Below are 12,272 nucleotides of genomic sequence, written 5' to 3' on the forward strand. Positions count from 1 at the left end.
TCATACCAGCAAATTCCATTTTGCTGACCCATGTTTGCTTTGTTTTGGCAACGTGGGTATGTTCTTGGGAACATAGGTGGAAGACAGTGGAACCGCGGCGTGTGTTTTGAATTCTTGCCTGGAGCAATCCGTTAGTTCTTTTATTAGGTCTGATTCTTATTGAAAGAATGTAATAACGTAGTTTTATACTTTTCAGCATGACAGGAGAACATGGTAGTGAAGACTTTTATTCTTAGAGTTTGGTTGATGTTTTGTTTGGACGGATGATATCTTAATAAAGTGATGACGGATAATTTTGGAAGATTATTGTTGTTAAGTTGATTATGTATGATGTGGATTTTAGGTTTTGGCCTGTGTTGTATCTACCCCGTCATAGCCTGGGTTTTTAGACAATTGAACATAGTGATGTTTGAGATATTTATATTTCAAATATTTACTTTGTAATTGTTTAGAAATTCGGGCTGTGACACTAATATAGCTCCAATATGGTTGCAACATAACCTGGAGCTGGAAGTTATCAATGTAACACCATATTTATATCAATAATATCACAAATGATTACCAAAAAAAAAAAAAAAAAAATACCTGCATTGCCCAGGGATAGTGAGATACCTGCATTGGACATAAAGGAAGAAATAAACATTACTGTCTCTTCTTCTATAATTCAGTCCAATAAAAGATAATTAAATTGGTTAGGGCATCTCCAATGGGGGGTGTAAACCGTATAGAGTGGAAATTTTACACCTCAAATATCAAAAAACTCTCTCCAATGGGGATGCTAAACCGTAGGTAATAGTGTATTAGCTAATAGAGAGGGTGGGGAATTCCCCCTCGCTATTAGTTAAAAAAAGCCCACGTCGTAGGTGCCATTAGGAAAATAAGTATTGTTTAGCTTAAAAACTCTATCGGATGGAAGAGTGTAAAAAAAAATAGATTTTACGTTTGAAGCGTTTCTTTTTTAACTTGGGACGTCACTTGGGTGGCGTCCGGGATTAAAAATAAAGCTTCAAGCGTGTGTTGAAGTGGCGTCGAGTTTTTAAGTTAAGCAGGGCGTTATTTTAAGGACGTCCTTTTTATTAACTAATAGCGAGAGGATTTGATGTCCCAGTTTAAAACACTATTTTTTAGCACCTCCTTGAGAGAGTTTTTTATATTTGGGGTGTAAAAGTATAAATTGGAGATGCCCTTAGTTAATATTTAATGTGTTTTAACTTAAAAAAAGTTATACAATACTATACAATTAGAGTATGTAAAATCAATTAGAGATGTAAAATCCTAATGGCACTTACGTGGAGCCTAGGTGGAGGTGTAATTTTACACCCCCCATTGGAGATGCCATTATTAAGAGATGGGTATGCTTGGAAATTATGTCACCAATGGATAAGGAGAAAATTGATTCTATTGCTTGTTGAGTTAATCAATTACTCTTTGGAGGCAGTAATTGCAAATCAATGGAAGGAAACAGGTATAAATTCTCTTTGAGATATGTCAGTACATAATCTTCTGAACAATGAGATATATCATATATGTCAATGACTTAATAAATTCGTCAATTTGTATGGATATGATAATCTTCTGAACATGTTGTCGTATTGTAACTTGTAAGATCAACTGACTTCCAAAAATTCGAACTGGACCACTAATAAGGGGAAAAAGGATCCAAGCATGCACAATAATTATGAGTTCTTTTCTTTAGAGGAATCAAAGCCCCACGGTCAGAATCAGAATCACAAACTTCTTAAGACAATCAACATATATGAGTGATGAGCTTCATGTCTAAATAAATGCCCTTGAGATAAAATACGAAGAGCTAACTAAAAGAGGACACTAGTGTCTACCATGAAGTCTTCGAGTATAATTGGCGTTATATGATACAATGATAGTATAGACGTATAGTATAGAGATAAGGCAGTTGCATATCTCACGCGGTCCACCTTGTCTCTTTATTACATTAGATTAGATCTACAAAAGAAGAGGCATTGATGGCAAAAAAACCTCACGAGCACAGATCCCTTTCAATGACCTGAGTACATAAACTTACAATATGATTTCAAGTCTTCAAGATAATGAAATATCCCAACCAGTTGTTACTGACTCACTTCCAAGCAAGTTTTAGACGTATACTTTAAGCAGATAAACCAGCAGTGCTGGTCATGGATACCTTTATTTGGGTGTTTGTGTTTCTAGTTCCTTTGCACAAGTGGCGCACATCCATAACAATGATCTATTTTGGTTAAAGGTTTAATAAGTTTGTTGTACATTGTAATCAGTTGTGTTTAGTTGATGGCACAAGTAGCAAGTCAAGTGCAGCTTATTTGTGTTTAATCTGGGATCCGAGTCTCCCTATCGAAGCCAGATGGGTTATTAGGGGATGCTCATGCCGGGTGCCTAGCCTCCATATTTGGGCTGAATCCAGCATAATTCAAAATTGATTTAATTAAAAGCTTTGCTGGATCATTTACTCATGATCACTACCAAGGTCACCATAATGAAATTTGGTCCCAAAGACCGACGTTTTTTATTCGCTCAAGCTCGTTAGTGGCAACTGGCAAGCATAGTTCAGGATTTCAGAATTACCAGAATTCATGCTCTTTCCAGAAAGGGTCAAGCCAGACATACGAAACCTTAAGTAGGCTCTGCACAATTATCTACAGTGGCAAACAAAATGAGCTACTCGGGCTCAACACATTTCAAGCTCGATCGAGAGCGCGCCTTCAGTCATCCTACAATAGGACCTGCAATGTGAACATATTTTTACAAAACATTAAAGCCCGACTCAAGTACCAATCCTACTGAGATTGTCATGGTGTGTTGACTGTGTTCCCACGGGGCTAACAGCTAACTTATAATTTTATTTCCAAGATACAATCAGATAATCGTTCCTTGACTTCCTTCCCTCGTTTTGTTGTGTTTTGTTTTTTTATCGTTCCTCTTAGACAAATGTCGCTACTTCCGTTAAACAAAGTATGAAATAACCAATCAGAGACAAAACAAATTACACTAAATTTCAGAATTTCATGTGCAATACAACTGAGTACTGAATACAACCTGCAAGTTACAAAGCTCAAAAACAAACAACACGAAGTTACAGGAGAAATAAAAGTAGTACAACGTGGGAAGCAAAGAAATAGGGGAGTCAGTTAAACAACCCAAAACTAGGAGTACAAATTAGACACTAAAAGTTCCAAATTTTGTGTCCTTGATTTAAAATGAAAGGTCGCTGAGAAGAAGAGATATAATAGCCAAGAGCCCAAGACTCACACCCATAAAAGGTAAATTCTAAGACCCTCAATTTTCAGCAACTGCAGTTATGGGCCATCACTAAAGGCATCAACTCTTTCATATCTTAACCATAAGCTCCCACAATCCCCACTCTATGAACTCCACTTCCTATACATCATGGTTAATTCTCGTTGGACTTATGATCTCAATGACAACAACTTCAAAATTCATGGCCATATTGTTTTTTACATTCTAACCTTATTCTCTGCCTTCATTATCTTGACTTTTATTTTCCTTTTTATCAAATGGGCTTGTAAATATCGTCGTTTATCGACACCCTCTACAGCTGATGCTGATGCTGATGCTGAAGCTGGTGGTGTGTCGCCATGTCGGTCTCGGGGTCTAGACTCGGTTGTTATCGATAAGTTGCCGATATTATTACATCGTTGTTCATTGGATGAAGAAGCTCAATGTTCTATATGTCTTTCTGCATTTCAAGATCAAGAAAAGGTCAAGATCTTGCCGAATTGTAATCACAGTTATCACCCAGAATGCGTTGATAAGTGGCTCAAGACTCAGTCAAATTGCCCATTATGTCGTGCTTCTCTCCGAGTCAACTCGCCCGTGAAGGTTTAGAGTAACTCGCTCTTTAACTTCAGAACAATGGTCACAAAAGATTATTTTTTTCTTTGTATTTGTTTTTTTACTTTTTGTGCTGGTCCTTGGAAGGAAATCTTGTTTGTTTGTAAATTTTAATTTTTTAAGACAACTCTCTCTTTATATTATTTATTTATACTTTTGAAACGGAATTATTGTACATATTGTTGTAATGATAAACACTGAAACTGATGGTCCTGACTCCTTATCATGATTTCAATAGAAAATCACCTGGTTATCGAAAAAAGATTGTTTGTTTTTGTCTTTTTTTTTTTTAAAGATTGTTTTAGGATGATGTTAGACACACCCATAAAAACACTTCCATACCCCATAACTAATTAAAGTTTTTATTATATCCCAACAACCACCTCACTCTAATAATATCTCCCAAATTAATTTGGGGTAAAAAAAAAAAAAAAAAAACAACAACAACAACAATACACGCCAGCATTTTTTCGACAATCTTTTTCTTCTCCTATTCCTCAAGATTTGATTTCAAAAAAAAAAAAATCTTCGTCCTTGTTAGGTTGGTATTCATTCCCATTACTTTGGTATGGTTCATTCAAATCAAAGATGGGCACTTGCATGTTTATTAGTGAGAGAAATATTGTTAAAGAAGATATTATTAGAGAATAAATCAACATAATTTTTTTTTTTAGAGAAAAATAAGAACACGTTATTTTTTAGTTACAAGTGAAGAACTTAGAGTGTCTAGGGTTTAGTATTGGGTCCTTAATAGTCCCACGATGTATATATTGGAAAAAATGAATTGTTTTGTCTTGGGTACACTTAATAAAAAAAATGGTAATTTGGGAATTTAAATGTGTCTAAAACAATTTTATTTATTTAATTTAAAATTGGAGTATGGGAGTGTTTTTATGGGTGTGTCCAAAATCACCCTTGTTTTAATGAGCTACATTTTGAAACTATTTTTTTTTTTTTAATGCAAACACAAGCCATTATTATATTATAGTATAACATCCAGAACCATGTCTTGTTGATAACTCCAAGTCTCCAATAGAACATAGAACCAACCAGACTCATAGGCCTTCTTTTTTTAAGCTAATTTTGATTAGCTAATCACACGGTTAACATGAACTCCATCAATACGTAAAGCAGTAAAGGCAAATTTAATCACTTGGATCTATGAAGAAAAGAAGGGGAAATTTATCCAAACCCCCCACTTTTGTCACCACTTTTGCATAAACCCCCCACATTTGTAAACATCACGATTTACCCCCGTTCCGTCTGACTTCCATCCAAGTTCTGTTGGTATTTCACCTAATACCAAAAATACTCTTCAAAAAGAGCCATTACCAAATTTTGTCTTTGTCAGAAAAAATACCAGTTATGAAATAACCATTATAACCTTTGGTCCATCCCCATACATATCTGACCATTCTTTCGTTGACCCTAAATACAACTCGTCTTCCTCATTTTATTTTCTTCCTCATTTTTTTTAGAAGCTTTTAATTCTTAGAGTAACAACGTTATTTGCCATGATGGGTGGCGGTGTTGGTGGCTCAAGCAAGGTTTGATAAAGCTTAACTTTTCTTCTTGCTTAATCTTCCTAAATTTTTGGGATTTATTTTCGATTCTTTTTTTTTGGTTCGTCGTCTGTCTGAAAACACATTTTTGGTTCGTCGTCTGTTGAAAACATTTTTATGGGGTTCTTCTTACTTAATCTTCCTAAATTTTTGGGATCCTTAATTTTTTTAGTTCTTCGATTCGATTCTTTACCCTTATTCTTTCGGTTCGTTGTCTGTCGTCTGTTGAAAACACATTTTGGTTTTTGATGGGGGTAGAATCAAATGAAAACATTATTTTGGGGGGTTTAGACAAAATGTAATCCATTTTTGGGGGCATGCCAGGTATGTTCAAAATAGGTCTTCCTTGCTTTACATCAGTGCATGAGACTTGAGTTTATGACATTATAGCATGTGAAGTCTGTGATTGTGAAGCCTTTCCCCTTCTTCGACCATCCCTTCCTATGCCTCTACTCTGAGTTGGAACATCCCCACCACTTCCTGTTTATGTCTCACCTTGACTCTGATTTTGAACACCCCCACCACTTTCTATTTCTGTCTCACCTTGACTTTAAGTTTGAACACCCCTTCCTCTCCCCCTCCCTCTTCCTAGCCCACCTTCACTCTGGCTTTCAAAAACATGGTCTTCACTCTGGCATTCACCCCTTCCTCTCCCTCTTCTTGGCTCACCTTCACTATGGCTTTCAAAAACTTGATCTTCACTCTAGAATTCAACACTCCTTCCCCTTCCCCTTCCTCTCCCTCTCCCACCTTAACCTTCAGGAACTTGAGATCCAGTTTCAGGATTGAATGGTTTTTGAAGAAAATGATTCTTTGGTACTCTAGTTCTTAGTCTCCCACCTCTTCCTCTTGTTCTTCCAATTTGGGCTCCAATTTTAGCATTAATGGCATCATTGCCACCAACTGGTCCACCTTGACAGCCCCTAATATTGTGGTCATGCTCTCCACACCCAGAACATTTTTTCCTATTTTCATCATCACCTTTTTTTTTCTGTTAACTCGAGGCCTTCATAGTTGTCTGGTTCTGATTGGTGACCCAATCAGTTTTTGTAGGCTGTACCAAAAATAAAAATATAAAACAATCAAAATTGTAGGGCACAAGCATAAACATTATAGTAAACATTGTAAGGTACTCACTATCTGTCATTCATCCTCATGCAACTATGGTGTTATATATCAACTACAAGCAGCTTTGTATGCTTTTGCAGTAAAATAAGGACTACATAACCTATATGAAGTAGAACTTCAATTAACCCAATTAAATTGAAAACTTGAATTGAAAGTTTAATTAAAACTTACTGAGCTATTGGAAATCTCCTTGGCTTGATCACAGCCACAACATGAATGTAAGGAATCCCTGTAACTTGCCATTCATTACAGTTACAAGTCGTATTAATTAAACTTATATTCCACCAAACACCACTTGTAAGCATCACTAGGTAAGTGTTGTTATCTGAAGGATTGACATGATAAGGGCCAATTTGATATTCTTTTTTTCTGAGGATATTTTTAACCCTAGGCACCAACTCATTATCACTCCAACTCTCACATTTCTCCTTTCTATCATACAACAACTTCATCTGCAAAACCATAATAGCTGACACCATCTTAACAATTGGCTTGTCCCTAGCTTCTAAGATATAACTATTCCAAGCTTCACTGAAGTTGTTTGAAAGGTGATCAGACTTACTACTTGCATCAAACTGAGATCTTGCCCAAAGAGAAGGGTGTTCGCTCATCAAATACTTTGTTGCCTTGTCATCTCTTTTAGTAACTTCATCCAAAAGCTTCACAAACTCTGATGGTGAGAAAGTCTTTGCAACATTCCATGATTCAAGTTTCAAGCCTTTAAACTTGGTCTTCATGTTCTTCATCATGTGTCTGAAGCAGAACTTTTGGTTGCAATCAGGGAAATGAGTTGCAACTGCATTAATCAACCATTTCTACCTATCAGAAATAATGGTTAATTTTACAGGGTGTCTGCTGATATGTGGAGCCATAATATCCAAGAAATGTGTCCATGTTTCTGTGTTCTCTGAACCACATATATAGAATGCTAAAAGAAACAACCCATTATTATCATCCAGTGCAATAATTGACAGACAAACACCCTTATACCTCCCTTTCAGAAAACACCCATCAAGTCCTATGAGAGGTCTACACCTTAGTATGAATACATCTATACATGCCTTGAAAGATATACAACAACATTCAAAACTCTTATAATTTTGATGGAAACTACATTTTGCAATACTTCCAGGGTTAGAAACTAGCAATTGCCTACATATCTTAGGTACTTTAGCACATGACAAATAATAATTACCATATATCTTCTCCATGGCTAGGTTCCATGCATTCCAAGTTTGCCAGTACTTTATCCTCACCTGAAATCTAGTCAATATTATTGACTTGATGTCCTTAATTTTAAAACTCCCATGATGCATCCTCATATCATTCTCAACCTGAGCTGCAATCCATGTAGTATTAGCCATTGGATTCTTATCTTTAGCATCAGCCTCACAACAATGTTCATCTGTTAAACCTCTGAGCTTCATGGTTTGGTTATCTATCATTATCCTGACATAAACCCTCCAACTACATGTTTCTTTGCCTTTGTTCACACAGACACCTTCAATCATATTGCTATCATTCCTCTTGAACCAAATCACAAACTTATTCTCGATAGTATACATTCTGAGGTAATCTCTACATTTATATCTATCCTTCTATTTTTGACCCACATATAGGTTAGGCCCATGTTCCTCAGTAGTCACACTCTCATCAGTTGGTATCTCAAATGTATTGTGAACTACCTAACTTAGTAAATCATCATTTACAAGCATTTCATTCTCATCTTGTTGTCCACTACAATCTTCATTCTCATCTACCAAACCCACATAACCTTCACCATCACTGTCAGGATTCTCATCCCCTGGCTCATATTCCTCATCAGATGAACTTGGAAATATATCATTTGCATCAATCTGTTCAACATTTATTTTTTTCTTCCTATGAAACTTACCAGCTGCAAACAAACATAAGTTAGGGTTAAAAATGATGTACAACCAACAAACAAATTAAGGTTAAAATTAGTCTTAAAATAAAATTAATAAGAGTCAGAAACTCACAAGCAGCAGGTAAATCATCATTGTTCAGATCAAGAGGTAAACCATCATTTTGTGTCTTTCATTCTGTCTGGATATACTTCCCCTTCCTCTATCTCTCTGAAGAAATATTTTGTGTCCTTTCCTCATGTTTGTCAAGACTTGTTTTATTGTGGTCCCCCTCATGTGGTTCTTATTCCCCACTATATAAAGGTCTTGTTTTATATGTTAAAAGTTTGGGCCTTTAGGAATTGTTATTGGTCAACTTCTCAAGTTTGTCATATACTTCCACCTCAGGCCACTCATCTAAGTCAAACACTTCTCCCATTCTGTATGTTCTACCCTCATGCATAGGCATGCTTCCCCCACTTTCATCCCCTTCCCCTTCCTTTTCTTCCATATTATACAAGTCTTCTTCATTATCACCCCATAAACCCCTTTCACTCTCATTACCACTTGAGGGGCTACTATTATTGTGGAAACTCTCCCCATCACTATCAATACTCATAGTTATCATTTCAGTCAGCGTCAATACAAATTAGTATAACTACGCCTATCAGGCTTTGCATGCACCCACATGTATAACAAATCCCCGTCAGAAGTTATTTTCCTTACATTTTCACCATCAACCCACTCTATTTAAATTATAGGATCAGGAGGACCTGAAACATGGTCTTTCATCCATGCAATCATGTTCATCAAGTTTGCAAGATCACCATCCAATAATGAAGAATCAACTACATCCCCACCCACGTAATTGAAAACTTTCACACCCTTCTTTGAATCTACTCTAAGCTCTCCTCCATAATGAAATCTTAAAGTCCTGAAATCATACTCAACCATTTCTGCAATAATATATACAAAGGGTTAATTTTGTGTAAAACCCCCAATTACAAATCAAAGTATCAAAACATATAAATAGAAACATGCAAGAGAAAATTGGTTTACAGCAAACTTACTTCACTTGCCGTCAAATCGTGTTGCAAAGAGAGAAAATAGAGTGGAATCAATAGATCAAACTTCACTTGTCGTCGAATCGAAGTTGGAGAGAAGAATTGAGAATGGCGTCAATAGAGAGTGTTGAATCGTCAACGAAGGTTAAGTACTAGGGTTCAATAAAATTAGAGAACCCAAATAGTTTTCCCACTATTTTAAAGGATAGTTTATGTAATAAAATGAGAAAACGACAAAAGAAATCTTCAAGGGTAATTTAGTCAATGTACATCACTGAGAGATACTTTTGGTATTAGGTGAAATATCAACGAAACTTGGATGGAAGTCAGACGGAGCGGGGGATAAATCGTGATGTTTACAAATGTGTGTGTGTGTGTGGGGTTATCCAAAAGTGGAGGGTTTGAACAAATTTCCCCATAAAAGAACAATCAAAATGTCACTTAACTAAATGTTAGGGCAAATAAAATTTTCGTCACTGAGGCACTTATTTATAGGCAAATTGTAGTGACCAATTTGTGACTTACTGTAAATTGAGTGTAAATTAAAAATGCTCAAATGATTTAATTCCAAATTCGCCTATAAACAAGTGACCGAAGTCAAAATGACACAACAAATTCAAGAAATATGATTACAATGAATAGAACTTAGCATTTGTATCTGGATGATTTTCTCCTAGGCTTTAAGCAGAAAAATAAAAGAGAAAAAAAAAAATATATATATATATATATATATATAATTTTCTCATAGCCCCGCATTGGAGTCAAAGTCAAAGTCATAGTAAAAAATGCGGCAGCATAAAAGAAATGCATACTTTTTTAAGTATGAGTACTTTGACTCAAAATCTTGAATATTTTCATCAAACCCGCCATTGATATTTTTGCTGCCAAAATTTAGGGGAATGCACATTTTCTACTATGGTCAAAGTTAGGCCGGTTCAACTGGGAAAGGAACTTTCGCTTAGTTTCTTGGGCCTAGTTTCTTTACATTTAACGCTGGGCATGGAAAGAGTGACTCCTTTATTAAAGCTTATACACCGTGTATAGCCGTATAGGTGCTACATTATATACTTCAAACTTTTCTGTTCCCATATAAGTAACGGTCTCTAAGTAACGCATGCATAAAAATGTACCTCTTTAGTGGAACAGATAAGTGATACGAATGTGTCTTTATTAGGCCAAATATGGATTCTATTGGAACTTCATAAGATTGGTGATTTGGGGCTTTTATTTTCAATTATAGTTTGGGATTCCATCTTATCTCTTTTCAATTATCGAAGGACAAATGATTATTCATAGTTCAACTGCCCTTATGTCTTCTCTATTTCGTGGAGGTTTTATCCTGTTTTCACGATTCCGAACGAAATGTCGGAATTCCGCCGGATATTTTGTTTTTTCAATAAAACGGAAAAAACAATATAGTTGAACTATTGATGATTCTGAGATTATATAACATGAGTCGAAATATTGTGAATTTCGGTTTTTCAAATTATTGAAAATTTGATAATTCCGAATTCCAAACTGTGGTTTTATCTCAAAACTGTTTTGGTTAAAAACTTCAAATGTTCAATCAACAACAAACACACCTGTAGCTGGTGTTGGGTGTCCCTCACCATGTGAGAAGAAGAGCAAAGTTTCAATTTTTTGTTGTTGAATCGAAATTTCGTGGCTCACCGAAATTTCAGCATAGTATATAAAAGAAATTGGGGTTTCATACTCAAAAAAAAAAGAGAGAAAACCAATTTTGATAGCTATCAAAATTGAGAGAAAACTCTTGCAAATAGATAAGTTTGTAAGGAGAGCAATATAAGAAGAGAGATCTAGTAAGTGTTGGAGAGAGTTGAGAGAAGTAATTGTAATCATATTTCCTAATCTTATAAAAGATTTGGTTTTGTGGAAGTAGGTATTATTGGTCGAACCATGTTACATCTTGTGTTATAGTTTTACTTTACATTGTTATTGCTTGTTGTGGTTGTTGCTTCCATAGTTTAGGTTTGTGGTTGTTGGTTGTAGTAAAAGTTTAGATTTGATTGGAGGTTGGAGTGTCCATAGACAAACTATCTTAGCGGAGATCGATTGACATCGTTTTCTCCAACAAGTGGTATCAGAGCCGTAGTTAGATCAATCACAAAGGTTATTATTCCAAATCTTGTTCGAAAGGTGTTTGATTAAATTCATAAGAGGAGGTTTGAGTTGAAATAGTTTGTTGAGATAGATCATTCTATAAACACACGCATGACTAGTCTAAATAGAAGTAACTACACCATTTAGAAAACCAAGATGGAAGACTTTTTTTATTGCAAAGACTTGGCACAACCCATTGAGAATGGATGAGTAAAACCACACTACACCATAACAAGACATTAGTAACGGATAAACATCCGTTACAAAAATATTAGTAACGGTTATCTTGCGTTGACACAAATGCGTGACAAATTAGCAGTAACGGATGTTATCCGTTAGGAATTTGACTAACAGTTTATAAGTGTTACTGACATTAATTTCAACAACACATATCAACCATTACAATTAATTAGTAACGGTTATTAATTTAGGTAAAGATTCGTTCCCAACATATAGAAGGGTTGGTAATTACCCCTTTCCAACGTTTGCTTTTCCGTTAACTGTTTGGTTAAAATATTTCTAATAGTTTTGTATCCGTTACTAATACTTTTTTTTTTTTTTTTTTTTTTTTTAAATTGAATTTCCTGGCCCTTTTTTTGTCAGCCCACCTAGAATGCTACAACACAATCTTTTACAAGCACCACATGCAGCCTTTTCACTCTACAATA

At 35.5% G+C, this 12,272-nt stretch overlaps 1 long non-coding RNA gene across 1 annotated transcript; it reads left to right on the forward strand.

Annotated features, from left to right (window-relative positions):
- The first annotated feature begins 2,957 nt into the window (after positions 1–2,957).
- Positions 2,958–4,026, forward strand: LOC147489902 (uncharacterized). The gene is made up of 2 exons (XR_015202499.1): positions 2,958–3,272; positions 3,569–4,026. It is a non-coding gene; the product is annotated as an uncharacterized LOC147489902 (long non-coding RNA).
- Positions 4,027–12,272: the final 8,246 nt, after the last annotated feature.

This window comes from Coptis chinensis, chromosome 7, assembly GCF_015680905.1.
Source record: "Coptis chinensis isolate HL-2020 chromosome 7, ASM1568090v1, whole genome shotgun sequence".
Classification (NCBI taxonomy): Eukaryota; Viridiplantae; Streptophyta; class Magnoliopsida; order Ranunculales; family Ranunculaceae; genus Coptis; species Coptis chinensis.